The sequence below is a fragment of the Ornithorhynchus anatinus genome, chromosome 18, assembly GCF_004115215.2.
Source record: "Ornithorhynchus anatinus isolate Pmale09 chromosome 18, mOrnAna1.pri.v4, whole genome shotgun sequence".
NCBI lineage: Eukaryota > Metazoa > Chordata > Mammalia > Monotremata > Ornithorhynchidae > Ornithorhynchus > Ornithorhynchus anatinus.
The window spans coordinates 24,704,943-24,732,609 of NC_041745.1; the positions used below are offsets into that span (position 1 = coordinate 24,704,943).

Here is a 27,667-nt window from a genome sequence, read left to right on the forward strand (position 1 = left end):
CACTGGGTGTGATCTTGTGAAAGTTACTTCACTTCTCTGTGACTCATTTACCACATCTATACAGTGTGGATCGAGACTGTGAGCCCCAGGTGGGACGGGGACTGCATCCAACCCAGTTAGCTTGTATCCACCCCAGAGCTTAGTACAGTGCCTGGCACATGGTAAGAGCTTAACAAATACCACAATTATTATTATTATTATTATTTAACCTGAAGCGCCCCCTGGCACATTACCAAGTCATTTCCTCTGCTGTCCCTGGGAAGTATAGCATTTTCTCCCCTGCCTCCAGAATACTTGAGACCAAGTACATATGAGAAGCAGCGTGGCTCAGTGGAAAGAGCCCGGGCTTGGGAGTCAGAGGTCATGGTTTCAAAACCCGGCTCTGCCCCTTGTCAGCTGTGTGACTGTGGGCAAGTCACTTAACTTCTCTGTGCCTCAGTTACCTCATCTGTAAAATGGGGATTAAGACTGTGAGCCTTAAGTGGGACAGCCTGATTACCCTATATCTACCCCAGTGCTTAGAACAGTGCTCTGCCCATAGTAAGCGCTTAACAAGTACCAACTTCATTATCATCATCATCATCATTATTATTATTACTATGACTTTAGCTAACCTGCAAGGGGGAGGAATTAGGCCGAGTGCCGTTAGAGCAGTTAAGATGAACAAACGTTTCACCGTCTCAACTGCCACGTTCGACATCGTTCTTCCCCCGTTCTGCCCCAAGCCAATCTTTCAGCTGCCGCCGGCTTCCATGACTGCCTGAGAGAAACATTTACAAATCATCCTTTCAGAGTCAGGGCGGTCCAAGGGTTTTCAAAATATTTTCTCTGCAGTTCAGATGCTTTTGTTTGAGAACATTTGCTCTCTCCGTGAGGCTTCCTTGACTATTATAAGTAGAGTCTTTACTAATGTTTGCCTTCGTATCATGCCAGAGGTAAATTAAATGGGATAATATTTGCTCAGAGGTGGGCTGTTGTATGCTTGTGTTACTGTACTTCTGCAGTGGAATCTTTCACTGCCCTTTTCAAGGGAATGTTAAATTAAAGAAACTCTTCTTGTCAGTAATAGCCCTCCTTGGTCCCATTTTTCTTTCCTTTGTCTCACAATGTGCAAAATTCAACTCTAAATTTAAACCCAGACATCTCCTCCCCTTCCCAGAGGGGAGGGGAAGGCAAAGGCACGGTTCCTGTGAATGAACATTCAAAGAGGGTCATTAAATGGCCTTGTTAACTATAGGAGTTTTTTCTATTTCATACTTGTGGCTTACAGTTTGGGGCTGTGGGAAGACCTCATTAGTCATTTCAGGAATCCCACACCGGTGTCATTTCACCATCTTTGGCCCAGTTCAGGGAAGCCTCCTATGTCTTCTGACTGAACCATGCCGACGTGGGCATTTTTGATACTAAAGGATGCACCTTTTGCATTGGGTCAAAACCAGAGTCACCGGTGAGCTTGAGGTGAGTTCCACATGATTCTTCTTTCCTGTCTTCCTCCATCCTCCCACCTTCTTTCACTTTAGGAATCCTCCAAGAAATCATTCATATCGAGCTTTTTTCCAGATCCGTCTTCATCATCATCCCTGTTGGTCTTCTGTTCAGCTACTCACTGCGCACACCACCCCCGATTCAGTCGAAGTAGGAGCTTGGGAAAGTCACTGGAGAACTAGTGGTCAGAACTGTAGTCTGAAAACCAGGGCACCTGAGTTTTAGACGTCATTCTCTCTGCCTTTTCCCTGTCTCATCCACTTCTGAAGTCACAGTCTGATGAACGGCAGCCAGGAGGGTCATTACCACATTAAGTAGAAAGGGTAGCCACCCTGGTTTCATCCCTTTCTGATGTGGGAGAAAGAAGAAATCCCCAATTCCCCTCTCATTTCTGCTGCTGCTGCTTCTAGGCAGTATTGGAAATAATAATGATGATGGGATTTGTTAACCGTTTACTATATGTCAAGCACTGTTCTAAGCACTGGTATAGTTACAAGCTAATCAGGTTGGATACAGTCCCTGTCCCACATGGGGCTCATACTCTTAATCCCCATTTTACAGATGAGGTAACTGAGGCATAGAGAAGTGAAGTGATTTGCCCAAGGCCGCAGAGCAGAAAATCGGCAGAGTCAGGATTGGAACCCAGATCATTCTGACGTGTTCTACTACGTGCTTTCTGAGAAACCTTTGATCTGGAGATGAGAGGACACTGGACTTCCTCTGACCTGGCCCAACCAGACCCTTAATCTGACCCTGCTCCAGACAGAAGTTTATGATTAGAATTGTTAGTTCCAGGCATGTTTTCCCCTTGTTTTTTGGGTTTGGAGTTTTGGTTTTTTTTCGGTGACCCAACCCCATCAACCCATCTGGCCAGAACTTTCCATTCTGCCCATAAATCAAATTCCAGAACAGTCACCTGGGCCCCGATTCCCAGCTTTAGTTGGCCCGGGGCCTGAATGGTAGGGTTGGGTAGGACACTTGAATTCACTTGGATTCCATAGATGTAACTACTTTACATTGCCTCCATCCCACCTCTCTGGGACCGTGATGGGAGTAATCGGTTGCCTGTGAACGACTTTACAGTTCTCCAGGAGAGGAAGTGAATCAATAATCAAGTTTCTTGTTAACAGGAATAGCAGATGACACTCTTTCAAATCAGTGTGATCACCTCCCTCTACCCTCTGGGTTGGTGCAGGAAAAATTTTCCCTCGTCATCTCAGGAAGGTAGTTAAGGGAAAGGCTCAGGGAAAATTGAAGACCAATTCATCAGAGAGCCTATCTTTAGCCATTAGCAACTTGGGCCCTTTCCAACTCTACCAGGCCCTTCTTTATCCTCTCCAACTGGACTATATTTTGAACAATTACTATTGTTGCATATTTTTTCCTGATAGTGTTAATATTTATATAGACAGGATGGCCCTTTGAAATACAGAGTGATTAGTTTGTGAGCCTGCCCTTCACTATTATATACCTAGTTTTTCTCCAAGTTTTCAAATGGAGGTGAAACTGCCAGCCACTGTGCAGGTTTAACGAACCAATTAAATACTATCTTCTTTACATGGAAGTGGGGGGGAAGGGGAGAGGTGCATTCTCTCCTTAACTGCACGAACAATGGAAAACCAGCCAATGCTTTTTGATGAATAGGTCCTTTAATGTTAATTTATAAACAGTGAAATATGCTTTCTTCAGATTCATTAGGCATTCATTGGTTATTCAGTATTAAATCATGTGGAACTCTGTTCTTAATATACTCTGTTGTTTTCAACTTTAGGTGTTTCCCTCCCTAGCTACTTAACAGGTGCTCTCTTGAGACAGTTCAGAAGGGAGTTTTTTTTTGTTTTTTAAAAATGGTCCTTGTTAAGTCCTTATTATGTGCCAGGTACGGTATGTACTAAGTGCCGGGTTAGATACGAGCAAATCAGGTTGGACACCGCCCAAGTCCCACAAGGGCCCCCAGTCTTAATCCCCATTTTACAGATGACATAAATGAGGCACCAAAAGGTTAAGTGACTTGCCCAAGGTCACACACCTGACAAGTGGAAGAGCTAGGATTGGAACCCAGGTCTTTTGACTCCCACGCCCGTGCTTTTTCCATTAGGCCATGCCTTTCTTTTGAATAATGAAGGAGTGCCTCATCATGAATTCATTTATTCATTCATTCATTCATTCATCCAATCGTATTTATTTAGTAAAGGATGAGATTTGGACCTGAAACTTCCGGAAAGTGAAGTGGGGCAGAAGTATTGATTCTAGTGCCTGTGACTTAATAATAATAATAATGTCGGTATTTGTTAAGCGCTTACTATGTGCCGAGCACTGTTCTAAGCGATGGGGTAGACGTAGGGGAATCGGGTTGTCCCACGTGGGGCTCACAGTCTTAATCCCCATTTTACAGATGAGGGAACTGAGGCACAGAGAAGTTAAGTGACTTACCCACAGTCACACAGCTGACAAGTGGCAGAGCTGGGATTCGAACTCATGAGCCCTGACTCCAAAGCCCGTGCTCTTTCCACTGAGCCACGCTGCTTCTCTGCACTGCACTTCCACTGCAGTGGACTGCACTGCACTGCACTTCTGCAGTGACTTCTGCAGTGACTTCCACTGCACCACTTGTGCTGCCTTGTTTTGACAGTCAGAATCCCGCTGAGGCACAGAATACAACAAGCAAGTAGGCGTGTGTACAAGGTGCGGCACTTGCGGAGTGCATATGCCATCTCTGGCCCACACAAACCAGCTATATGTACAACTGAATCTTAAAACTGAGCCTCCTATTTTCCCAGAACAGAGTTTTATGTTTAGATCGTAAGTCCCCTGATGGCCAGGGACAATGTCTAATCCCTGCCCAGATTTTCTTCTGCAACATTTAGTAATCTTTGCACACAATAAGTGCTTGAAGAATACTATTACTACGTCTAGTCTTCTTTCCACTGCACCAAGGGTAGGGCTTATCAGTGCTTAATATGTGAAAGGGCACTTTAAAAGAATACACAGGTGGGCATTAGACATGGACCTTGGCCCTCAAGGGCTTACAAGACTATAAATTGGGGAGAGCCAACTGGAGACAGGCAGGTAAGGAGAGATGAAACAAAACACAAAGGCAACATAAAGATATGGACCAGTAACAGAAAATGAAAGCAAAGATCTGTAAGATGCTCCCGGCTCAGAGTCCTCTGGGACGACAGCCACAGCGATCGCTGCAGCAGAAGCCATCGCAACCTTCCCAGGATTTTGTCGAACCGGTGCCTGGCCATGGCTGCTTTTCTTTAGAGAAGCAGCGTGGCCCAGTGGATCAATCTTGGGCCTGGAAGTCCGAAGGACCTGGGTTCTAATCCCAGTTCCTCCACATGTCTGCTGTGTGATCTTGGATAAGTCACCTAACTTCTTTGAGGCTCAGTTACCGCATCTGTAAAATGGAGATAAAGAGTTTGAATCCCATCTGAGACAGGCACTATGACCAACCTGATTAATTTGTACCTACCCCAGTGTTTAGAACAGTGCTTGACACATAGTAAGTGCTTAACAAGTACCATAGTTATTATTATCATTCTCTGTCTCTTCGGGACTGGGCAGGGAAGGCTGGGCTAGAGTTTCCTCGGTGACATGGAAGAGAGCCCGTATCAGGTCCTGGGCCGGCAGCATGGGGGTCAGGTAGAGGAGGATGCAGAGAGCCTTGAATATCAAGGTGTGAGTTGGAAGTATTTCTGGTGGATTTTCTCCACCATGGTGGAGAGAGAGAGAGAAAGAGGCCTGAGAGGCAAACTGAATCTTCTTAAATGCCCATGGTCCAGGGAATGATGGGAGCAGAAACGGTTATTTGTTTCAGTATCATGACAGTGTCTTTCCAACTGGCAAGGAGAGAAGGAAACCTTTCTCCGTCCCCTTCCATGGTGGTCAAGGGAAGTGTATCTTTCTCAAATGCTGAGAAACGTGACGCTTTCTCTCAGTGTCTGTTCTATTTGCAAAAGCACTGGAGGGCTCTCTGAAAGTTATAAGACTCAATTGTGCCTTTGTAAAAAGCACTGAATTCTCTAGAGATTTTACAAATTGGAAAAACTAATATTCTAACCTTAGTTATGCTTACCCAGGCACAGTGAGCTGGCTGTATGAGACACTTTTCCAGGTAATTCAGGTTAAGGGAGGAGAAAAAAAGCTTTTAAGAGAAGAAGGCATATTCTGCCTAAAGTTTCCAGTTTGACTATCTGCACTGATAATTAATCAAATTCACAAGACAATTACTCAACTCTCCACTTCATTTTCCCTCCAGTGACAAAGCCTAAATCTGTTTTCTAACTTAAAAACTTGAGAGAAGACTTTTTTCCTCAGCTCTCCCCCTTCAAACCCAGAATGGCGCTTCTTTTCCCGCAAACTGCAAAGCAGAATATTTAAAAAGCAAACAGAAATAGCTATTTTCATTGCTGCGTTAGGGAACTGAAAGATTTTATATGATTTCTCCAACCTTTTTATCCAGGAGGCAACGAGCAATCATTTTTCACTATCGATCGGTCTATTCTGCCTCTTGCAATCCCACTAGAACTTTTTGTCATTCGGACAGAGCATTAGCTTTGAACCTCCTTAAAAGCAAGCGTTTATTTGTTGCAAATAGAGTAGGAGTCAGTTCACGGCAAAACTAGGGACAAGAAGCACGGGATTGTGTACACTGTATCACTGCAGGCGGTTTCAGAGTTACGCAGAGGATTTCTCGTATCCTGTTTTCCTTCCTTTCTATGATGGATAACATCACTGGAATTAAAAGCTATGTCTTTGTGTATTTGGACCTTTGCATGCCAAAGAGCCCTAGTGCGAGACTGTTCATAATCAAAATAACTTATTCGGGGACCAAGGGGCACAGAGGAAGGGGGTGGCTCCCAGGGGATCTTTTCCAGTCCTTGAGTTAAGTGGGACTCTCGGTCACGGCTTTGTTCCTCTAATCCTAACCTTCTCACTCTATCTCGATCTTGTCTATCACATCACCGCCGATAATCCCCGTCCTGCCTCTGGCCTGGTAAGCCCTCCCTCTTCATATCCAACAATTACTCTCCCACTCTTCAAAGCCTTATTGAAGGCACATCTCCTCCAAGAGGCCTTCCCTGACTGAACCCTCCTTTCCTCTTCTCCCATTCATTCCGCATCACCCTGACCTGCCCCCTTTAACTCTCCCAGCCCCTCACCCCTTATGTACATATGTTTAATTTATTTATATGAACGTCTGTGTCCCCCTCTAAGCGCTCTGTGGGCAGGGAATGTGTCTGTTTATTGTTGTAATGTACTCTCTCAAGTGCTTAGCACACAGTGAGTGCTCAATAGTTGCAATTGAAGGAACAAATGAATGAGTCAATGGATGATGTCTTTGGGCCCAGAGTTAGCCCTCCTCTGGTCCAGGAGAAGGTAGACAGCCCCTGGTACTGAGCAGGGCGAGAAAGTAGCAGCAATAAGTACCTGTTCAGTGCCATCCCTGTCCCCGTAGAACACGGTGGTCTCCGGTCTGGACACGGCATCATCATCCGTGGTGTTTTTTGAGCACTTACTGTGTGCAGAGCACTGTACTGAGTGCTTGGGAGAGTCCAACAGCCTTGGCTGCTGCTGCTACTGGAGGGGTCATCAAGGGATGACTCTTTCACAAATATGGCCCTAGGGCTGTTGCTCTATTGTATCTGTGACACCATGACCCTGCCGATCACAACCTCCTTAAGTCAGGACATCATGATGCCAGTTGATCACCTGACCCCTCTCCAACTCCCAGCTGGTTCTGGGGCAGTTAGTTCAACCCGATAGCTGCCATGGCACCTTGACGCATAGGGCTCTTCAGAGTAGCCCAAATTCTCAAATCAGACGTTACAGTGGTAATTCTGCACTCGCGTTCCCGCTGACAACCACAGAGCTGAACCTCATGCACGCAGAGTTCAATATGTTTACCGTTACAACTTATGCGATATTTCACAGAATCTTAAAGTAATTTGCGGGATCTCACCGAACACGGATGAATAGAAGAGAGAATTATGGGGATTAAGTTTCCCCTTTGTGTCCTGGCGGGGGCTAGGAGAGAACAGAATGCATTAATATTCTTTTCATTAATCTACACTGTCCCCATCTGTCTTATGGAGTTGTCAGCTCTCCAGATGTGACAGTGGTCACGCAGACAGAATAATGCCATTGTTGGAAGACTATATAGCCCAAAGAAGAAAAAAATATTAAAATTCAGAATCTATGCAGATCAGTTTGCAAAGAAAAAGGCCATGTTCCCCTCAAGGAAGCCATGAGAGGCCTATTATTACTGCTGTTCATTAAGCACTGACAGCATGTACCAGACAGAAGGCAGACAAAGTCCCCCGCCTGGGGGACCAGCTATCTAAGTTAGACAAACAGCTCAGGTGTGAAATATACCCACTGAGGCGATCACATTTCAGAGGTGTGAAATTTCTTGACATTTTTCTTTGTCCACTCTCTCGTCTTCCTCCCCACCTCCCTCTATTTCTCCTTGCTTAGAAGGAGCTCCAGTAGAGGAACTGTTCCTGGAAGTTGCAAGGATTTAGGAGCGATTATGAATTGGTGAGAAAAGGAACAAAGCAACTGAGAAAAGGGAATCTCTCCTAGGTTTTGAGGGTGGATATTTGAGAGCAGCTCAAAAAAACTATGGAGCCCGGAGAGGGTGCGTAAGAGGCTATGATTAGCCCCCGGGCCTCCTTTAATTTTAAAGTCCGTACCTGAGTCAAGACTTTCAGGCCATCCGCTGCTACCTGAATAATAATAAGGGTAAAACAATGTTTGTAAGTTTCTAAAAGTCATGAACTGTATTTGCTTTACTTGCTCTGAATAGCAAGAAGCGGCATGACCTAGTGGAAAGAGCAAAGGCCTGCGAATCAGAGGACCTGGGTCCTACAGTGCACACAGTAACCATTCTCAGTGGAAAGAACCTGGGCTTCGGAGTCAGAGATCAAGGGTTCGATTCCAGGCTCTGCCACTTGTCTGCTGTGTGATCTTGGGCAAATCACTTAACTTCTCTGTCACTCAGTTACCACATAGGTAAAATGAGAATTTTTGACTGTGAACCCAAGGTGGGACAGGGAATGTTCCTGATAACCTTGCATTGACCCAAGTGCTTAGTACCGTGTTTGATAATAATAATAATGTTGGTATTTGTTAAGCGCTTACTATGTGCAGAACGCTGTTCTAAGCCCTGGGGGAGATACAGGGTCATCAGGTTGTCCCACCTGAGGCTCACAATCTCAATCCCCACTTTACAGATGAGGTAACTGAGGCACAGAGAAGTTAAGTGACTTGCCCACAGTCACACAGCTGACAAGTGGCAGAGTGGGGATACGAACCCATGACCTCTGACTCCCAAGCCTGTGCTCTTTCCACTGAGCCAGGTACATAGGATGCACTTTAGAAATACCATTTAAAAAAGAATAACAGTTGAGGGCCGCGAGATGTCTCAGGAGGAAGAATCACTCAATCAGTGGTAATAATAATAATAATGTTGGTATTTGTTAAGCGCTTACTATGTGCAGAGCGCTGTTCTAAGCGCTGGGGTAGATACAGGGCAATCAGGTTGTCCCACATGAGGCTCACAGTTAATCCCCATTTTACAGATGAGGTAACTGAGGCCCAAAAAAGTGAAGTGACTTGCCCACAGTCACACAGCTGACAAGCGGCAGAGCCGGGAATCGAACCCATGATCTCTGACTCCGAAGCCCAGGTTCTTTCCACTGAGAATGGTTACTGTGTGCACTGTAGTGTTCTATACAAAAGAATCCCTTGAGGGATTGTATCGGAGAGACGGACATTAAAATAAATTACAGGTAGGGAACGCAAAGGGGAAAAAGGGTATGCGCGTAAGTGCTGTGCTGGTGAAGATGAGTGAGTTTCAAAATGCTTAAGGGAGGCAGACCTAAGCGCAGAGACGTCATAGGAAGGAGGAAGAACTGGATGGGAGATGACAGTTTAGTCATGGAAGACTTCCTCGAGGAGATATGATTTTTTGTAGGACTTTGAAGCTGGCCAAGGGGTCAGATATGAAGGAGAGGGAATTCTAGGCAGAAGGGAGTGAGAAAGTGAGTAAGGGGTTGACTATAAGAGAGATAATAATAATAATGATGGTATTTGTTAAACACTTACTGTGTGCCAAGCACCGTTCTAAGCTCTGGGTGAGAGTGAGACACAGCTAATATGTTTGTGTTTGAAGAGCAAAAAGTGCGGGCTGGGTTACAGGGGGAGAGGAGCGCGGAAAAGCAGGCGTGAGAGAGCTGACTGAGTGGCTTAAAGCCAAAGCCATCTATCGATCCATCTATTGATCAAAAAGACACCCAGTTCGGTCAAATGGTATGTTTCCACTCTACCTTTTGGTTGGAACATTTTTAGGCAATTAAGAAACACTGATCCGACCCACTGAACCTGTTTGGATATGTGATGAAACTGCCCCTGTGCTTGTTTGCCCGCGTGCCCGTACGTAGCCTCGGACACCGCCAGTCGGGGTTGCCAACTGTCGTGAATGCATTCACGAGCCGTAGTCATTCGGTTAAAAACCATCCCTGTCCCTAAATCCTGAGAAATATTTGGAAGTCCATAAGTACAGCGTCGTTGGGGTCCGGTGGGCCGTCGGTTTGGGTGATAGCAGCGTGGCTCAGTGGAAAGAGCCCGAGCTTGGGAGTCAGAGGTCATGGGTTCGAATCCCAGCTCCGCCACTTGTCAGCTGTGTGACTGTGGGCGAGTCACTTCACTTCTCTGGGCCTAAATTCCCTCATCTGTAAAATGGGGATTAACTGTGAGCCTCCCGTGGGACAACATGATTGCCCTGTATCCACCTCAACGCTTAGAACCCTGCTCTGCCCATAGTAAGCGCTTAACGAATACCAGCGTTATTATTAGCAGCAGCAGCTTCTAGCCCTTTGGGCAGTCAGAGCACCGGCACCTGATGCGGATCTTCCAGTTCTTTCGTAGAAGTGACGGGGAGGGTGGTAGGCTACAGGGACTCCAGTGGGGAGCGTCTGTTTGGGAGGAAGAGAAGGGTTTGTGCAACTCACCCAAGTTGCCCCTTCCCACCCCCATCAGAGTGATTCTGGGGCACGAGGTGGAGGGATAGGATGGATCCACTTTGATATCTAAGGGCCTGTCTTCAGGGACCAGATTCTGGCTCTGGAATGATGGCTTATGTGGCATCCCACCATACTCCAGCTCATACACTTCATGGGTTCGAATCCCGCCTCTGCCACTTGTCGGCTGTGTGACTGCGGGCAAGTCACTTCACTTCTCTGGGCCTCAGTGACCTCATCTGGAAAATGGGGATTAACTGCGAGCCTCACGTGGGACAACCTGATTCCCCTGTGTCTACCCCAGCGCTTAGAACGGTGCTCTGCACATAGTAAGCGCTTAACAAATCCCAACATTACTCACTCTGTGTGCCTCGTTTTCGAATCCCTGCCGACATCTTGCTCACACTCTCTCCTGCCTGGAACTCCCTCCCCTTTCACATCTGGTAGACAACTGTTCTCCCTATCTTCGAGGTCCTTCGGAAACCGTGTCTCCTCCAGGAGGCCTTCCGTGGTTATTAGTGCATCTACTCACCTCACTACCACTTCAGGGCTTCCTTGTCACGGAAGTACCCGGGATAGTCACATCCCTGAAACGTCCTCCCCATTAGCACTTAGGTACCTAGCTTTAAATTGTGTTGCTTCCCTCCACCTGTAACGTATTTTAGTGTCTGTTTCCCTGATGATATTGAAAATCATCTAGTGTTCTGCCCAGAGAAAACACTCCATAAATGCTACCGATAGATTGAAAGAGAGGGTTGATGATCTATTTTGGGCTTTCCTGGTCTAAATCATGTTTGTGGCCTTTAATTTCCATTTGAATTTCCCTTCTGCATTCTTTGCAGTTATATGTCTGATGAAAACCTGTGAACAAAGGTAACCAGAGTTTTATCATTCTTCAAAGGATCCAAACGGAAATTCCCTTTTAGATTCTGGCTGGATTTCACACCTCCTCTGTTCCTTTCAAATGCCAGGATTAGTGATTGGATTGTTCTTCTCATCCTAGGTACTTTAACTAGAGGGCCCCTGTCTCACAGAATAAGCGAGCTTCATGGAGGGCTGATTTGAGAAACACTGTGGAAAAAGAACCGGCAGGATTTAACAACAGGTTGACTATGACGTTTAAATAATAGTAAGGAATTCTTAATTCAGTGCTTGGCACATAGTAAGTGTTTAACAGATACCACAGTTATTATTATTACCATTGTTGTTATTTCTATTGGTAATAATTGTGGCATAATCAAAATAAAATAATAATGATAAAAACAGTGGTACTTGTTAAGCATTTAATTTGTGCCAAGCACCATATTAAGGACTCCTCACTGGTAGTTCAACCTCATTGGTAATAATTGTGGGATTATAATTTACTATCATAAAATAATAATAATAATAACAGTAACCAGTTGCAGTCTTCTGATACAGGAAGGATGGTTGTGTTGCCACTAGAGATGAGGAAGTTAGGAAGAGTGGGTCTTGAGGGGATGATGATGAGTTCATTTTTAGGTGTTATCAGTTTAAGGTGTTGGTGACCTTGAGGTTGCATAACATGCCAAACATGATTAGCATGGCAGAGTCTTGTCCTGGTCCCTGCCCTAGTAAGAAAGAAATTCAAAGTGGAGAAACTTATGTATGTATATACATATTTATAATTCTATTTATTTATATTATTGATGTGTGTATATCAATAATTCTGTTCATTCCTATTGATGTTATTGATGTCTATTTACTTGTTTTGATGCCTGTCACCCCCTTCTAGACTATGAGCCCATTGAAGTGAGGGATTGTCTGTCTCCGTTGCTGCGCTGTACGTTCCAAACACTTATCACAGTGCTCTGCACACGATAAGTGCTCAGTAAATACGATGGAATGAATAAGGACGAAACCCAAAACACCAAAATGGGTGAGAGAAGCCTAGACTATAAAACAATACGGGAAGCCCAACGAATAGAAACACATACACCTGGAGATTATGGAGTGTTGTGTTAATTTAAGGGGTAACCGAAGGTTCTAGTGAGAAGGGAATGGATTTAACCTGAGAAAACTTTCAGGAGCTTTAAGAACCTTCTTTAAGGAGGTAAGAAACAGTTTTGTCGAAGAGGGAGAGAGGAGCCACCCTCAGTTAAATGAGGGGGTATTTTTAGTGCTGCTGATGATGATGGAGATTAGGATAACGTGTATTTTGAGGCCTTCGTGGTCCAGAACTACTAGCTGCTTAGAAAAAATTCACTGCATAATTCTTCAGCTCTCTATTTTACTTTTCTCATAGAGGCCCTGTCTTAGCAAGGATCAATAGGAATCAAATTTCTGGGTAAAAATGTGCCCAATCCATGCAGTGACATGTAGGAGGTTTCGGGCTCCTGAAAAAAAAGCAGCTCGTGCTGGCTCATTTTAGAGTATTTTTAGGCGTTGGCAAGCCATCAGAAAGTTAATGCGCAGTCATATATTTTACTGTAGCCTTATACGTGGGGGATTTTTTCAGTCAAAAATGCTAGAAACTGCTATTAAAATTCTTCATAAGCTTAACATTCCACCGACAATGTTAAAATGTCAATCTAATCCCATTTCATGATTTTGTTTTTTAGGATTAGCAGGCCTTTAAAATGTTAAAAATGCTGAAATTACTTGATATCAGATAAGTCGATTTAATACAAGTTCACAAAAAGTGGAAGATTGTATTAAGAAAATATATGTAGTTTGTCACTGGGCCAAAATTAGCTTCTTAATGAACAGGATAAGGATGAATTAAAGCTCATGAGTACGGCATTTTCCTTGCGCCTAGTGTTTGGAGATGCAAAAACATACACAGACATGAAAAAAAATCAGACAGATTTTGAATTCAGTTGTAATAATAATGATGCCATTTGTTTAAGTGCTTAGTATGTGCCAAGCACCGTTCTAAGCGCTGGGGTAGATACAAGGTAATCAGGCCGTCCCACGCGGGGCTCACAGTCTTAATCCCCATTTTACAGATGAGGTAACTGAGGCACAGAGAAGTTAAGTGGCTTGCCCAAAGTCACAAAGTAGACAAGTGGTGGAGTCGGGATTAGAACCCACTGTTCTAGATGAAGTGGCATTCAGTTTTTGTCAAGATTGCAACGGTTTCCTTCCATTTTCCCTCTGGGACCACTAGATCATTTTATTTAATCGTTGATTGTTTGCCACATGAGACCTGCTAGGTTCAGGATCCCCGCTCAAAGGGAACTGAAAAACATTAGCCCAGAGAGGCTAAATAGTTGCTTGAAGGTCACCCAGCGGGCTGTGGCAGTTAACATTTCAGGTCATTAACTGGAGGATATTGCTCTTAGGAGTTGTGAATGTAGCCTCTCAAGAAAATTCATGAGATAATGGAAACTGCAAAGAGTAGAAGAGAGTAGCCTGGCCTAGTGGCTAAAGCACCGTCTGCGAGTCAGAAAGACCTGGGTTCTAATACCGGCTCCTCCACTTATCAGCTGTATGACCTTGGGCAAGTCACTTCACTTCTCTGCACCTCAATTTCCTCAACTGTAAAATGGGGATTAAGACTGTGAACACCATGGAGATGTGAATTATGTCCAACCTGATTAGCTGGTACGGTGCCTGGCACATAGTAAATGTGTAACAAAAAACATAAAAAAAAAAAAAGTAGTAGGAGGTGAAGAAGAAATTGAAAGATTTCCCTCTCTTGGCCTCTAAATACCACTCAATATCTGGCTAATTCGTTAGGCCCTAGAATTATAGAATCGTAGAAGCGGAATGTTAAATAATGCCTCCACTTCCTAGGACAGAGTGATCCTACCTTTATAGATTATCAGCGTGGCTCAGTGGAAAGAGCCCGAGCTTGGGAGTCAGAGGTCATGGGTTCGAATCCCAGCTCCGCCACTTGTCAGCTGTGTGACTGTGGGCGAGTCACTTCACTTCTCTGGGCCCAAGTTCCCTCATCTGTAAAAATGGGGATTAACTGTGAGCCTCACGTGGGACAACTTGATTACCCTGTATCTACCTCACCGCTTAGAACGGTGCTCTGCACATAGTAAACACTTAACAAATACCAGTAATAATATTATTATTATCATCAAGATGCCACCATCTTCCTCAGTTGCCTGTCAAAGTATTTTCATCACCCCCCCAACCAACAGGTTTTCTACGTCTCACTGGAATCTTTCTACTGCTTCAGGTTAAACCCATTTCCTCTCCTTTGGCCCTCTGGGAATTGGGAGAACACAACTGGTTAACATCCTCCGCATTGAAAAAACTCTCCTCATGTGTGAAGATAGTTACTAAATCACCTCTTAGCCTTTTCTTCTCTGGGCTAAACAGCCCCAACTCCTTTCATTTTTCCTCATAAAAAACTATTTCCCATTTCTTCAGTCATGTTCTGTTTCTGGACCCTATCCAGGTCTTCTATAACCTTTTCAAATGGACTGCCCAAATGGAATTGCCTAGTAAAGAGTTATGTTGAAATGGTGCATTTTTTATATTTTTAAAGCTATTAAAATGACACGTATGATAGATTTCACTCTGCACATTTTCAGAAAATGTAGAGATATGAAGTTTGTAAAATGGGTCACTGGAAGCTTTAGCAACTGGCTGTGAAAGTAAATTGTAAATATAAACTGTTCCAGAAGGAAGAAAAATCACACTCCTTACTCACTTGACCCGAGATGTCAATAGTAATACTATTTGTTAAATGCTTACTATTTGGGCAGGGAAAGTTTCTGCTAATTCTGTTGCAATGTACTGTCCCAAGTATCTAGTACAGTGCTTTGCACATAGTAAGCCCTCAATAAATACGATTGATTACCCGCATCAAGCACCGTTCTAAACGTGGAGGTAGATACAAGGTAATCAGGTTGGGCACAATCTCTGTCCCACACGGAGTTCACGGTATAAATCCCCCATTTTACTGAGAAGTTAAGTGACTTGCCCAGGGTCACACAGCAGACAAGTGGCAGGGCCGGCATTAGAATCCAAATCCTTCTTACTCCCAGGCCCGTGCTCTATCCATTAGGCCATGCTGCTTCACATTATGGGGATCAGGTTCGAGCCACTACAGGCCAGACCGGGCTCTGGAAAGTTGACGGGAACAGTGAGCATGGACAGGGGCTTGGCTCACAAGGTGCTCACACTTTGATCACAGTGTTGGTGAAGTCGATGACTGGGCTTCAAACCCATGGGAACCTCACGGTTCTCACATGTAGCTTAGAGAAGGAACAGGGATAGTTGATTGCTCTCCTAAGGTTTCCGAAGGTGCACTGCTGTTTCGTTATTTCTAAGTTCTAAAGAATGACTATGCACAATCACTCTCACAGAGGGAATGATCGGAAGGAACTGAAGAAGGAAATATTGGGAGAATTCAACAGATTAAGGGTCTCCAAAATCCTGTGGGAGAGCAGCAGTATGCTACGGGACTACTGGGTCTTGCCTCATTCATTCATTCCATAGTATTTATTGAGCGCTTACTCTGTGCATATGCCGTCGAGTAGTTTCCGACCCACAGCGACACCGTGGACACGTCTCTCCCGGAACGCACCGCTTTCCATCTGCAATTGTTTTGGTAGTGTAGCCATAGAGTTTTCTTGGTAAAAATCCGGAAGCGGTTTACCATTGCCTCCTTCCGCGCGATAAACTCGAGTCTCTGCCCTCGACTCTCTCCCCTGCCGCTGCTGCCCGGCACGGGTGAGTTTTGACTTGTGGCAGACTGCCTTCCACTAGCTAGAGAAGCAGCGTGGCTCAGTGGAAAGAGCGCGGGCTTGGGAGTCCGAGGTCATGAGTTCGAATCACAGCTCTGCCACTTGTCAGCTGTGTGACTGTGGGCAAGTCACTTAACTCCTCTGTGCTTCAGTTACCTCAACCGTAAAATGGGGATTAACTGTGAGCTTCACGTGGGACAACCTGATTACGCTGTATCTACCCCAGCGCTTATGGCGCAGTGGAAAGAGCACGGGCTTTGGAGTCAGGGCTCATGAGTTCGAATCCCAGCTCTGCCACTTATCAGCTGTGTGACTGTGGGCAAGTCACTTAACTTCTCTGGGCCTCAGTTCCCTCATCTGTAAAATGGGGATTAAGACTGTGAGCCCCACGTGGGACAACCTGATTCCCCTGTGTTTACCCCAGCGCTTAGAACAGTGCTCGGCACATAGTAAGCGCTTAACAAATACCAACATTATTATTAGAAAAGTGCTCGGCACATAGTAAGCGCTTAACAAATGCCAACATTATTATGATTAGACACCGGTCAAGTTAGGAATGGAACGGGTAGGCCTCCCCTTGACTCTCCCTCCCATAACGGAGACTGGTAGAGGACTGGAAACTCTCCAGGTGCGACCTTGAAAGAGGAGGACTAACGGGAACTGAGCGAAATGTCAACTAGAGAGACCAACCCTTGCTTAGCCTGGTTTTTAAAAGGAAGGTTCTTCCTAGTCTGGGGGAGAATGATGCTGCTATAGGCTCCGTCAGCACACCCCCTTCTTTCTCCCTTCCTCATCTATCCCTCCCTACTGGCCTGTAATATGTCGCTGGGATGCATCCATCTCTGCTATAAAGATAACGAGGAGAACATGATTCCAGAGCTGTGGCTCCCTTTCCCAAATCCCCTGTTGCTACTACCTTTCCTGTTCCACAACATCCATGGGGAAGGCGGAGGTGGTTTGGGCAAAGAAATCAGCAACCGGACACTAAATAATTGTCCGTTTCTTCTAGGGAATTAGGCAGCCCTGAGCAAGACTCTGAAAACCTAAACAAGGCCAACGTTCAAGGTGGTAGGACAAACATCTCCCCAGTCCACCGTGTCTTTGAAGGATAGAAGTGTGGCCTAGTGGAAAGAGTATGGACCCGGAAGTTAGGAGACCTGGGGTTAAATCCCAGCTCCACTACTTGCCTGCCGTTTCTCGGTTCCCTGTGCCTCAGTTCTGTTATCTGTAAAATGAGGGATTAATACCTGTTCTCACTTCCCTTTAGACTGAGAGCCCCAGTCTCTGTTCAGCTAGATTATCTTGAAGCTATCCCAGAGTTCAGTATATTACTTGGTACGGAGTGAGTGGTTAACAGATGCCGCAATTATTATGAAGACGGATGGATTTGAGATTCACTGCAGCCTTTGGAGTGGAAACTAGAGAAATGGAAAGCAGTCTGGTGGTTGGGATGAGAAGGATGTGTAGAAAACGAATCAAAACTCAAAAGCTAAAGAATTTCAGCTTCTGTTCGGCTCTTCCCAGTGCTTCAGGGCTTAAGGGGTGCCCAATAAATACCACTGATCGCTTAAATGATCGATCTGACTAATGGTCTAGGTTTAGTCAAGTCTCTTGTTCATTCCATCGTATTTATTGAGCGCTTACTGTGTGCGGAGCACCGTACTAAGCGCCTGGAAAGTACAATTCGGCAACAGATAGAGACAATCCCTGCCCAACAACAGGCCCTAGCCCAAGTGCAGCTGAGGACATCTCGACCTCAGTCGCAGAAGAGCCGGGAGAGAGTACACAGAGGCGAGAAAACGTAAGCCTTGGGGCGGGTGTCGGGGTGGGGGGAAGGACCGAGGAGGAATTTGGTGGTGAAGTCACAAAGCCCGTGCAGTGTCTTCTTATGGTCTCGTTGGCTTTCGTAGCAGTAGACACCCCGGCTGCAGGAGGATTTCGAAGCTGCTGGAGGAGTGCTGAAAGTCTGTTGTTCCTCCGTCAGGGATTTTAAGTGGAGTCTTAGGCTCCTGCAATGACTCACGCTTTTCAGCAGCGATTCATGCCACTCCAGGAGTACCTCTCAGGCGGCGAGGATATATATGTATTGGCCATCCTACAGGACGCAAACGCACAGACACGCACACACATCTAGTGTCTAGTTCCTCCTCAGGCTTCAGAAGGAATTATCACTACCCTGAAGCGAATCTTCTGTCCAGACACGAATTTTGTTTTGGAAAGAGAGAAACCAGCCCACTCTGCCTTGTAATCTCCTCCCGGGGCCTCGCTCTGGCCGGATGGCTCACCATCCTGCTCATTAAATGCCCGTTTTGAAAGCCCCGATCGATTGGTCTGATTAGCCCCGATTAGCTCATTCTCCTAACATTGATCTTGGACTAAAAATAGGCTCAGTACAGGGCCACCGACTGTTTACTTTCTATTGTCCTGGATCTGCACATCCCTTCTCTTGCCCCCCTTCACTTAACCGGGCTCCAAAGCTTGAAAAGACTGATATCTTCCTGTGCTGGATTCCTGTTTTTCTAAAAGGTTACAGTCCTGTGTTGAGCTGAAGCAGAGTTAAACCGGACTGAGCTGCCTGCAGAGGGGCAGGGAAGTGAACATGTCCTCAGAAAACCAGCCTTCCTGAAAAACAATGTTTGGAGCAGGGTGCGGCCTATTCCAGCCACTAGGATCTCTTTCCAGAGAAGCCTCCGTGAAAGGGAAACTAAACCCAGTGCCTGGAACACCAGGATATGCGGGGCCAAGCAGGGCAGCTGTGGACGACTTGCACCGGAGAAACTTGCTTCTTTATTTTTTATGACATTTGTTAAACGCTTACCATATGCCGGCTGATGTCGAGTTGGTCACAAGCCCTCTCCCACATGGGGCCTCACAGTCTTAATCCCCATTTTACAGATGAGGTAAATGAGGCCCAGAGAAGTTAAGTGACTTACCCACGGCCATACGGCAGACAAGTGGCCGAGTAGGGATCAGGACCCAGGTCCTGTGCCTCAGATGCCTCATCTGCGAAATGGGGATTCAATATCTGTTCTCCTTACTTAGACTGCGAAATAGGTGCAGCACCTATTTCGCAGTGCTGTGACAGATGTAATTATCCTGTATCTACCTCCCTTGCTTAGTACTCTCCCCCCCCCCCCTTAAAGCCTTACCGAAGGCACACCTCCTCCAAGATGCCTTCCCTGACTATAAGCCCTCCTTTCCCTCCTCTCACGCTGCTGAGAAGCAGCGTGGCTCAGTGGAAGGAGCCTGGGCTGGGGAGTCAGGGGTCTTGGGTTCTAATCCCGGCTCTGCCACTTGCCAGCTGTGTGAACTTGGGCAAGTCACTTCACTTCTCCGGGCTTCAGTTACCTCATCTGTAAAGTGGGGATTGAGACGGTGAGCCCCACATGGGACAAGGACTGGGTCCAATTTGATTTGCTTGTAGCCACCCCCAGCGTTTAGTACAGCGCCTGGCACATAGTGAGCACTTAACGAATACCATTATTATGTGTCTCATTCTTGGATTGGTAATTTACCGGGCAATGGGGAGAGTTCTTTCCCTTTTTTCAGGAACCCAGGACATTTATTGCTGTTGTTCTTGTCTGTCCATCTCCCCCGATTAGACCGTAAGTCCGTCAGAGGGCAGGGACTGTCTCTATCTGTTACCGATCTGTACATTCCAAGCGCTTAGTACAGTGCTCTGCACATAGTAAGCGCTCAATAAATACTACCGAATGAATGAATGGGGCTTTTTTGTGGTATTTCTTAAGCACTTACCATATGCCAGCACAGTACTAAGCACTGTGAGGCAAGCTAATTGTGTTGGATGCAGTCTCTGTCCCACGTGGGGCTCACAGTCTTAATCCCCATTTTCTGGATTAAGTAACTGAAGCCCAGAGAAGTGAAGTGATTGCCCAAGGTTACACGGCAGACATGGTGGAGCCAGGGTTAGAACCCAGGTCCTTCTGATTCCCAGGCCCGTGCTCTGTCCACTAAGCCATGCTGCTTCTATCGATCTCACAAGCAAATTTAGAAGATAAATGAAATGCTGAGTAGAGTGTCTTGACCCCCGTGAAATTTGGGGGTCACGTTTCCACCCACTTTTGATGTTTAATGTTGGTATTTGTTAAGCGCTTACTACGTGCAGAGCACTGTTCTAAGCGCTGGGGTAGACACAGGGGAATCAGGTTGTCCCACGTGGGGCTCGCAGTCTTAATCCCCATTTTACAGATGAGGGAACTGAGGCGCAGAGAAGTTAAGTGACTTGCCCGCAGTCACACAGCTGACAAGTGGCCGAGCTGGGATTCGAACCCAGGACCTCTGACTCCAAAGCCCGTGCTCTTTCCACCGAGCCACGCTGTCTCTCCGTGTTTCTGATCATTTTGAGGGCCATACGTACATGAATAGCAATGACTAGTTATGCAGATGATTTAAAGACTCTCTTGAGGAGGCCACCAGGGCACCCAACGTGGCTTAGTGGGAGGAGCAAAGGCTTGGGAGTCAGAGGTTGTGGGTTCTAATCCTGCCTCTGCCACTTGTCAACTGTGTGACTTTGTGTAACTCCTCTGTGCCTCGGTTACTTCATCGGTAAAATGGGGATTAAGACCGTGAGCCCCACGTGGGACAACCCGATTACCTAATCTACCCTAGTGCTTAGAACAGTGCTTGGCACAGAGTAAGTGCTTAAATGCCATGGTTGTCAGCGCTTAGAATAGTGCTTGGTACATAATAAGCGCTTAACAAATACCGTCATTATTATTGCCCCTTGCCGTCACCATCCTCTGACTCTGGGATTTGGCTACCCCATAGGTTAACGGAAACATCCAATTAGCTGGTCGCACGTCCCCGGAGCTGGCTGCTGAGGTTGGACAGAATTCCCAAAGCCTACACCCTTCAGAGAAAGTGAGTGTCCAAATTAATAGATTACAAACACAGATTACATAGACACTCTGGGTTGCAAATAGATGACTGGTGTTTACTCAGTTACAGTTCCCACAGAAATTGCAGTTATACAACAGAACCTTAATTTAGATCCTGGAAAAACTGCTTTTCCCTGATCAGGAACTTGCTTCTAACTTAAACCCGAAGGCAACCACCTCTGCCCTTGCTTCTATCTCCCCTTTTCCCTGCCCCTAACCTGTTAGCACCCACCAAATCTTTCCCTGGTAGAGTGCATCCTGTTTTACTGATATAAAGCAGTTCCACACGCTCATTTTCTGTTAAAAGCCTGAAATGGAAGCCTCTTCCTTTCTTATGGATTTTCCTCCCAACCACCTATTTTTTTAAATTGGTATTCATTTAGTGCTTACCATGTGCTAGGCACTGAACTAGGTGTTGGGGTAGATACAAGCTAATCAGGTTGGATATAGTCCATGTCCCACACGGGGCTCATGGTCTTAATTCCCGTTTACCAGATGAGGTAAATAAGGCACAGAAAAGTGACTTGCCCAAAGTCAGTCGGCCGACAAAGGGCGGAGGAGGAATTAGAACCCAGGTCCTTCTGCCTCCGAGGCCCATGTTCTAGCCTCTAAGCCACTCTGCTTCTAACTTAAAATGAGGTCTCCCTCTTTTGGCTTATGGAGTTTCCTTCGCCCGTCCAGTCCCTTCGTCTCTGCCCAAATTCTCCGTCAGAATTAGATTTGCTCCAGCAGATATCACCAGAACTATGATTGACAACCTATATCAATAATCTATTTCTTGGGGAGGCGTCTAAAGTGTGGAGCAGTTTCTCTACTCTAGATACCTCAGACCCTTTCCCCCCTTGTCTCTGCGGTGGGCTAACCGAACCTGGACTATCGTAACCTAAATAAAGCAAAGTACTAAAACTGTCATGCTATAAAAGTGTTCCCATTTCCTGCTGCAGCAGTAATTCAGTGTGGCCTGACAGGGAATTTAAAGTAGAACTCAACTCTCCCTCTCAGTCTGGAATTTTGGATTGACATTAAGCTCCCCTTCATTTATATCTGTTTTTCCTTTTCTTTTTAAGGTTCTGTGTGTTTATGTGGGAAGGTCCAGAGGGCAGGGAGAGGCATATTTTATTGAAACGGGCCCTTTGCAGGAATTCTCTGGGCACTGTTACAATATAAAAACTCCACATTTGTACAGAGTAAAGAGACCAGCCCAGTCTTTCTACCTGGTTTGACGAGAAAGAAGTAAAACAGCAGACTGTAGAGTGTGATTCTAAGCTGAAGGTCATCATGCCACAATGGAAGGCCTGAAACCAGAGAAAGTAAAGCCTGAACTTCATTGAACTTGAAAGGCAGCAGGAGTTGGGCCAAGCCTGGGTGTGTTTTGAAGAGGAAGAATGATTCAGGCCATGCGCATGACCAAGTTGCAGATTTTACAGAAACGCGGTTCAGTAGAGGACTTCCTGATTTGACCTGGTCTCAGACAATCAATCAATCAATCAATCGTATTTACTGAGCTCTTACTGTATGTACTAGGGACAGAGTACAACAAAAATATAACAGACATATTCCCTGCCCACAATGAGTTTACAGTCTAGAGGGGGCCATTGATATGAATAAATAAAATTACATATAGATACATATGTGCTTTGGGATTGGGAAGGGGGATGAATAAAGGGAGCAAGCCAAGATGACACGGAAGGGACTGGGAAAAGAGGAAATGAGGGCATAGGGAAGGCCTCTTGGAGGAGATGTGCCTTCAGTAAGGCTTTGAAGGGGGAGAGAGTAATTGTTGGATTTTAGGAGAGAGCCCATTCCAGGCCACAGGCAGGACGTGAGCGAGAGGTCGGTGGCGAGATGGACGAGATTGAGGTAGAGTGAGTGAGTTGGCATCAGTGCACCAAAGTGTGGGGGCTGGGTTGTTTTAGGAGAGTAGTGAGGTGAGGTAGGAGGGGGCAAGTTGAGAAGCAGTGTGGCTTAGTGATCAGAGGTTGTGGGTTCTGATCCTGGCTCCGTCACTTATCAGCTGTGTGACTTTGGGCAAGTCACTTAGCTTCTCTGTGCCTGAGTTACTTCATCTGTAAAATGGGGATTAAGACAGTGAGCCCCATGTGGGACAAACTGGCAACCTTATATCTACCCTAGCACTTAGAACAGTGCTTGGCACATAGTAAGCGCTTAACAAATACCATTCTTCTTCTTCTTCTTCTTCTTCTTCTTCTTCTTCTTCTAGAGTGCTTTAAAGCCGATGGTCAGGGGTTTCTGTTGATGAGGAGGTAGGATGAGCAATACAGTGGAGATTCTTGAGGAGTGGAGAAACAAGGATGGTAGAAAAAAGGATCCGGGCAGCAGAGGAAAGTATGGACTGGAGTGGGGAGAGACAGGAAGCAGAGAGGTCAGTAAGGTGCCATTGCCTCTAAATCCACAAAACACTGGTGTCATTGAATGAATTAAATGAAGACCCTTTTATTCCCCTTTTGATTTACTTTTTGTCTTGCATTGGTATTTTTTGACTTGTGTTGTTCACTTTTAATTTGGGTTCATTTTTGAGCATGATTATATTCGGAGATATTTACTTCAAATATCCACAGGAGCTGCACTCTGGTATCAACCTCTCTTCTTGGAGGAAGTGATAGGCATTCAAGTGATACTCAGCCAACTATCAACGTAAAATCCTAAGAAGCTTAGAAGAGCAAGCCCTTAGGTTAGGAAGACATTATTCGAGGGACAAAGCTGTTCAATGCCTATCACCTCTGCCACTATTCAGAGAAGTTAAGTGACTTGCCTTAAAGTCACACAACAGACAAGTGATGGAGCTGGGATTTGAATCCGGGTCCTTCTGATTCTCAGACCTGTGCTCTGTCCTCTAGGCTATGCTGCATCCATCCATCTCACAAGTATAGTTAGAGGGTGAACAAAAATTTTGAGTAGAGTTCTTTAACCTTTTTGACTTTTGGGGGTCACAGTTCCACCCACCTGTGATGTTTCTGGTCATTTTGAAGGTCCTACGCACAGGGATAGCCATGGGTATTTACGCAAATCATCCCCATCACTGCTTCTGTCATTACATGATCACTGTCATTCATTCATTCAGTCCTATTTATTAAATGCTTACTATGTGCAGAGCACTGTACCAAGTTCTTGGAAAGTCCAATTCAGCAACAAAGAGAGCCAATCCCACCATAATCAGCATCAGCATCATCATTCTCATCATCTTAATAGTATTTATGATTGTGTTCCCTCTGTTTTGTTTTAATAGTATTTATTAAGTGCTTATTATTCACTCATTCAATCGTATTTAAGTGCTTACTTTGTTCAGATCATTCATTCAATAGTATTTACTGAGCGCTTACTATGTGCAGAGCACTGTACTAAGCGCTTGGAATGTACAAATCGGTAACAGATAGAGACGGTCCCTGCCCTTTGACGGGCTTACGGTCTAATCACTATGCTAAGTGCTTGGGAGAGTACAAGTCCACAATAAACAGTGATATTCCCCATCCAGAATAAGCTCAAAGTCCAGAAGAAGGGAGGCAGACATCAATACGAGTAAATAAAATGTCAGATATATATGCATAAGTGCTATGGGCCTAGGGGTGGAGGAAAGAGCAAAGGGAGTAAGTCAGGGTGACGCAGAAGGGAGAGGGAGATGAGGAAAAGTGCAGCGTGGCTCGGTGGAAAGAGCACGGGCCTTGGAGTCAGAGGTCATGGGTTCGAATCCCCGCTCTGCCACTTGTCAGCTGTGTGACTGTGGGCAAGTCACTTCACTTCTCTGTGCCTCAGTTCCCTCATCTGTAAAATGGGGATTAAGACTGTGAGCCCCACGTGGGACAACCTGATTCCCCTGTGTCTACCCCAGCGCTTAGAACAGTGCTCTGCACATAGTAAGCGCTTAACAAATACCAACATCATCGAAAGTGGAGCTTAGTCTGGGAAGACTGCTTGGAAGAGATGTGTCTTCAGTGAGTCTTGGACGGGGTCGGCGGGGAGAGTCATTGTCGGTTGGATTTGAGGAGGGGAGGGCATTCTAGACCAGAGGCAGGACGTAGGCCAGATATTATATGCCAGACACTGTACTAAGCACTGGAGTAGATACAGGATAATCAGATTGGACACAGTCCATGTCCCATGAGGGGTTCCCAGTCTTAATCTCCTTTTTACAGATGAGGTAACTGAAGCACAGAGAAGTTAAGTGACTTGTAAGGTCACCCAGCAGATGTGGCAGAGCCAGCATTACAATCCAGGTCTTCTGATTCCCAGGTCCGTGCGCTATCCACTAGGCCGGGCTACTTCTATTCTTTCCATGATAAGGTTCCTATTTGCCTGTTTTCCCCATTAATTTGTAGACTCCTAAATGTCAAAAACCAAATCCTCTACATTTACCATGTGCTCCCCAGCATTTAATATAGTACTCTGCATACGACAGGATCCCCTCTCAGGGTCGCACCTGGTGAGTTTCCAGTCCTCTACCAGTCTCGGCTAAGGGAGGGAGAGTCGAGCAGAGGCCTACCGATTCCACTCCTAGCTTGGGCAGTGGCTAGTGAGTGGAAGGCAATCTGCTAAAAGTCAAAACTCACCCGTGCTGGGCAGCAGAGGCGTAGGAGTCGAGGGCGGAGACTCAGGTTTACTGCGTGGAAGGCGGCGATGGTAAACCACTTCCATTTTTTGTCCAAGAAAACTCTATGGATACACTATCAGAATGATTGCAGATAGAGAGCGAGGCGATCTGGGAGAGATGTGTACGTGGTGTCGCTCTGGGTCGGAAACGACTCCACGGCATAAGACAACTCGACGGCATAAGGCAAGACAGTACAGTAGGAGCTCAGTAAATATTAATGATGATGAGAATGGTGACACTGGTGACGTCACTGTACTGAGGCCCAAGGGGAGCTACAACAGAAGTATAAATTAAGGCTCTTGAGGAATTTATGGTCCAGTGATAATAATTAGAGCACTAATTAAGCATGATGGAATATAAGGAAACAGGAATCTCACTCCAGTTTCTGTTACCATCTTTATTGAAAGGCTTTACCTTCCTACAGTATCACACCTAGATTCATACCAGAAGTTAACATTTCTACAATCTCTGTATAGAAAAAAAGGTCTACAAACGCATATTGTCATACATAGATACACACCTATAAAAATAACTCAAAATTCAGTGTAGTTTGACCTGGCACCATTTTTAATTCTAACTGCTCCTTTATTCTTGGGTCATTTTCAAATCTTCCGATTGAATTCAGAAAAAATTCAGAGGTAAAATATAGCATCAATCATCGGTTGTTTACAGTTAAATGCGGTAGCTCATGACACAGAAGCCTAAAAAGATTCTGAAGGGAGGTTGAAAAATGAGTAATCACTTCTTCTCCACTAATTTGGCTTAACTCTGAATTAAATCCTTGTCCTGCAGAAAGAAGCTGTCACGGAGACTAGCATTACTTCATCTCCTTTTCTCAGTTAATGTCATTATGGAGATCTCACTACTTCAGAAGCCGGAGAGACTGCCCAGCCCAAACAGTATATGGTAACAATGATGACTTTATGGTCCCTTGGAAGAATGATCAGAATGCCTATAAAATGAATTAAAAATAAATTAGGGTGATCTCTGATAGCCCGTGGAAACCAACAAAGAGACATTACAGTTAGAACATGTTTGGAGCTTGCAATTAAAATGGGTTGAAAATGTTAAATGTCAGTCTCAATTTTTGCAGAAACTTCCCAGATTCTGTGGGGGTGAGGGAGAGGATTTCACTGCACTGGATCATAGAAAATAATCATGATGCTGTCAGAGGACACGAGGAGCTCGGCACAGGAGAGCTAGGAACAGAGGAGAGTTTTCCCCATATTTCTCCACTAACCCTCTCATCCTGTTTATCTCCAATTCCCATCCTGAAAAAGACCTGAAGATGTCAGGCAGAGCGGTCTTGAAGGCTTTATGGTTGGAGATAGCCCCAAAATGGAACGATCAGCTTATGGACAAGTCTTCGCACTGGAAAAAGATGCTCACGGACAAGTGAGCGCTTGTCCCTGGTAGCAGCATAGGTGCCATGGAAGGAACAACCTCTTTAATTCCCCTTCTACCTCACCTCACTGATCTACTACAGCCCAGCCCATATTTTGCTCCTTTAGCTTGCTCACCGTGCACTGATCTCGTCTATCTCACCGCCACGTCCTCCTTGTAACCTGGAACTCCCTCCCCCTCCGTATTAGCCAGACCACCACTCTTCCCACCTTCCAAGTCTTATTAAGGTCACATCTCCTCCAAGAAATCTTCCCCACTTAAGCCCACCTTTCCCTGGCTCCCACTCCCTTGGATCTGTGACCTTTGAGCATTTGATAGACACCCCACCCTCAACTCTCAACTCTCAGCCCCACAGCACTTATATATATATATCTCTTTAAATTGTACATCATAAATTATTTACATTAATGTCTGTCTCCTTCTCTAAACTGTGGACAGGGAACATGTCTACCAACTCTGTTGAACTCCCCTAGTCCTTAAAACAGTGCTCAGTGCTCAGTAAATGCTATTGATGATGATGACGATGATGATGATGCAGCTCTCTCATGTTGGTCACTTCCAAGTTCGTAGTATCGTCAG

The 27,667-nt window shown here is 45.5% G+C and overlaps 1 long non-coding RNA gene and 1 other non-coding gene across 2 annotated transcripts; both read left to right on the plus strand.

Annotated features, from left to right (window-relative positions):
- The first annotated feature begins 730 nt into the window (after positions 1 to 730).
- Positions 731 to 26,756, plus strand: LOC103171160. Its single transcript, XR_486626.3, has 4 exons — positions 731 to 935; positions 1,346 to 1,458; positions 20,969 to 21,061; positions 26,477 to 26,756. It is a non-coding gene; the product is annotated as an uncharacterized LOC103171160 (long non-coding RNA).
- LOC114805599 lies at positions 25,496 to 25,633 on the plus strand. Its single transcript, XR_003753570.1, has one exon. It is a non-coding gene; the product is annotated as a small nucleolar RNA SNORA7 (small nucleolar RNA).
- Positions 26,757 to 27,667: the final 911 nt, after the last annotated feature.